The 4,042-nt window shown below is 42.3% G+C and overlaps 1 pseudogene; it reads right to left on the reverse strand.

Annotated features, from left to right (window-relative positions):
* Positions 1 to 1,044: 1,044 nt before the first annotated feature.
* Positions 1,045 to 2,228, reverse strand: LOC114206798 (glyceraldehyde-3-phosphate dehydrogenase pseudogene; annotated as a pseudogene).
* Positions 2,229 to 4,042: the final 1,814 nt, after the last annotated feature.

Here is a 4,042-nt window from a genome sequence, read left to right on the forward strand (position 1 = left end):
TTTGATGGATTCCTCTCTCACATTGAGGTCTTTCATCCATTTTGAGTCTATTTTTTGTGTGTGGTGTGAGGAAATGGTCCAGTTTCATTCTGCTGCATGTGACTGTCCAATTTTCCCAAAACCATTTGTTGAAGAGACTTTTTTCCATTGGACACTCTTTCCTGCTTTGTCGAAGATTACTTGACCATAGAGTCAAGGGTCCATTTCTGGGCTCTCTGTTCTATGTTTCTGTTTTTGTGCCAGTACCATACTGTCTTGATGATTACAGCTTTGTAATAGAGCTTGAAGTCTGGAATTGTGATGCCACCAGATTTGCTTTTCTTTTTCAACATTCCTCTGGCTATTTGGGGTCTTTTCTGGTTCCATACAAATTTCAGGATTATTTGTTCCATTTCTTTGAAAAAAGTTCATGTTATTTTAATAGGGATTGCATTAAATGTGTATATTGCTCTAGGTAGCATAGACATTTTCACAATATTTGTTCTTCCAATCCATGAGCATGGAATGTTTTTTCCATTTCTTTGTGTCTTTCTTTCTTTCATGAGTATTCTATAGTTCCCTGAGTACAGGTTCTTTGCCTCTTTGGTTAGATTTATTCCTAGGTAGCTTATGGTTTTGGGTGCAATTGTAAATGAGATCGACTCCTTAATTTCCCCTCTGTCTTGTTAGTGTATAGAAATGCAACTGATTTTTGTGCATTGATTTTATATCCTGCCCCTTTACTGAATTCCTGTATGAGTTCTAGCAGTTTTGGGGTGGACTCTTTTGGGTTTCCCACATAAAGTATCATATCATCTGCAAAGAGTGAGAGTTTCATTTCTTTTTTGCCGATTCAGATGCGTTTTATTTTCATTGTCTGATTGCTTAGGCTAGGAGTTCTAGTACTACATTGAGTTGCAGTGGTGAGATTGGACATCCCTGCCGTGTTCCTGATCTTAGGAGAAAAGGCCTCAATTTTTCCCCATTGAGAATGATATTCACTGTGAGTTTTTCATAGATGGCCTTTTTTTTTTTTTTTTTGGCTGGGTACAGTATACCTTATTGATGGTACATGACAAGGTAGGGCTCCCCAAGCCCCTCCCCTTCTTCAGGGGGTCTGGGATGGAAACGGTGGAGGTCAGGAGATTCTCAGTGTTTTGAGGGATAAGTTGGGGCAGGGACTCCCCAGCAGCTGAGGGCCTCTCTCTTCCTCTTGCTCTCACTGGGGCTGGTGGTCCAGGGGGCTCTTACTCCTTGGAGGCCACGTGGACCATAAGGTCCACCACCCGGTTGCTGTAGCCAAATTCATTGTCATACTAGGAAATGAGTTTGACAAAGTGGTCCTTGAGAGCAATGCCAGCCCCAACATCGAAGGTGGAGGAGGGGGTGTCACTGTTAAAGTCACAGGAGACAACCTGGTCCTCAGTGTACCCCAGTATGCCCTTGAGGGGGCCCTCTGATGCCTGCTTCACCACCTTCTTGATGTCATCATATTTGGCAGCTTTCTCCAGGCAGCAGGTCAGATCCAGGATGGACACATTGGGGGTGGGGATACAGAAGGCCATGCCAGTGAGCTTCCTGTTCAGCTCAGGGATGACCTTGCCAACAGCCTTGGCAGTGCCAGTGGAAGCAGGGATGATGTTCTGGGCAGCCCCTCAGCCATCGTGCCACAGCTCCCCAGACGGGCCATCCACGGTCTTCTGGGTGGCAGTGATGGCATGGTCGGTGGTCATGAGTCTCTCCACGATGCCGAAGTTGTCATGGATAACCTTAGCCAGAGGAGCCAAGCAGTTGGTGGTGCAGGAGGCCTTGCTGACAATCTTGAGGGAGTTGTCATACTTCTCATGGTTCACACCCATCACGAACATGGGGGCATCGGCAGAGGGAGCAGAGATGATGACCTTCTTGGCACCGCCCTTCAAGTGAGGCCCAGCCTTCTCCATGATGGTGAAGACCCCAGTGGACTCCACAACATACTCAGCACCAGCATCACCCCATTTGATGTTGGTGGGATCTTGCTCCTGGAAGATGGAGATGAACTTTGCATTGATGACAAGCTTCCCGTTCTCAGCTTTGACTGTGCTGTGGAATTTGCCATGGGTGGAATCATACTGGAACGTGTAGACCATGTAGTTGAGGTCAATGAAGGGGTCATTGATGGCAACAATATCCACTTTGCCAAAGTTAAAAGCAGCCCTGGTGACCAGGCGCCCAATACGGCCAAATCTGTTCACTCCGACCTTCACCATCGTGTCTTGGGGACATGGCTGGCACTGCACCAGAAGATGCAACTGTCTGTCAAACGGGGAGGAGCAGAGAGCCTCATAGATGGCTTTTACAATATTGAGTTATGTACACTCTATCTCTACACTCTGAAGAATTTTAATCAAGAAAGGATGCTGTACTTTGTCAAATACTTTTTCTGCATCTATTGAGAGTATCATATAGTTCTTATTCTTTCTTTTATTAACGTATTGTATCACACTGATTGATTTGGGGGTGTTGAACCAACCTTGCAGCCCAGGGATAAATCCCACTTGGTCGTGGTGAATAGTTCTTTTAATGTACTGTTGGATCCTATTGGCTAGTATCTTGGTGAGAATTTTTGCATCCATCTTCATCAGGGATATTGGTCTGTAATTCTTTTTGATGGTGTCTTTGGTTTTAGGATCAAGGCAATGGTGGCCTCATAAAACGAGATTGGAAGTTTTCCTTCCATTTCTATTTTTTGGAACAGTTTCAGAAGAATAGGTATTAATTCTTCTTTAAATGTTTGGTAGAATTCCCCTGGGAAGCCATCTGGTCCTGGGCTCTTGTTTGTTGGGAGGTTTTTGATTATTGCTTCAATTTCCTTACTGGTTATGGGTCTGTTCAGGTTTTCTATTTCTTCCTGGTTCAGTTATGGTAGTTTATACATCTCTAAGAATGTGTCCATTTCTTCCAGATTGTCTAATTTGCTGGCATATGGTTTCTCATAATATGCTCTTATAATTGTTTGTATTTCTTTGGTGTTGGTGGTGAACTCTCCTTCTTCATTCATGATTTTATTTACTTGGGTCTTTTCTCTTTTCCTTTTGATAAGTCTGGCCAGGGGTTTGTCAATCTTGTTAATTCTTTCAAAGAACCAGCTCCTAGTTTCTTTGATCTGTTCTGTTCTTTTGGTTTCTATTTCATTGATTTCTGCTCTGATCTTTATTATTTCTCTTCTCCTGCTGGGTTTAGGCTTTATTTGCTGTTCTTTCTCCAGCTTCTTTAGGTATAGGATTAGGTTGTGTATTTGAGACCTTTGTTTCTTGAGAAAGGCTTATATTGCTATATACTTTCCTCTTAAGACTGCCTTTGCTGCATCCCAAAGATTTTGAACAATTTTGTTTTCATTTTCATTGGTTTCCGTGAATTTTTTTAATTCTTCTTTAATTTCCTGGTTGACCGATTCATTCTTCAGTAGGATGCTCTTTAGCCTCCATGTATTTGAGTTCTTTCCGACTTTCCTCTTGTGATTGAGTTCCAGTTTCAAAACATTGTGGTCTGAAAATATGCAGGGAATGATCCCAATCTTTTGGTACTGGTTGAGACCTGATTTGTGACCTAGGATGTGATCTATTCTGGAGAATGTTCCATGGGCACTAGAGAAGAATGTGTATTCTGTTGCTTTGGGATGGAGTATTCTGAATATATCTGTGAAGTCCATTTGGTCCAGTGTGTCATTTAAAGCCCTTATTTCCTTGTTGATTTTTTGCTTAGATGATCTAACCATTTTGGTGAGGAGGGTGTTAAAGTCCCCTACTATTATTGTATTATTGTCGATGTGTTCCTTTGATCATGTTAGGGGCATAAATATTTATAATTGTTAGACCTTCTTCTTGGATAGATCCTTTAAGTATGATGTAGTGTCCTTCCTCATCTCTTATTATAGTCTTTGGTTTAAAATCTAATTTGTCTGATATAAAGATTACACCCCAGATTTCTTTTGATGTCCATTAGCATGGTAAATGGTTTTCCACCGCCTCACTTTAAATCTGGAGGTGTCTTTGGGTCTAAAATCAGTCTCTTTCAGACAGCG

Source organism: Eumetopias jubatus, unplaced genomic scaffold (genome assembly GCF_037043125.1).
Source record: "Eumetopias jubatus isolate StellerSeaLion01/CBP00866 unplaced genomic scaffold, mEumJub1_p1.0 scaffold_2, whole genome shotgun sequence".
In the NCBI taxonomy this organism is placed as follows: domain Eukaryota; kingdom Metazoa; phylum Chordata; class Mammalia; order Carnivora; family Otariidae; genus Eumetopias; species Eumetopias jubatus.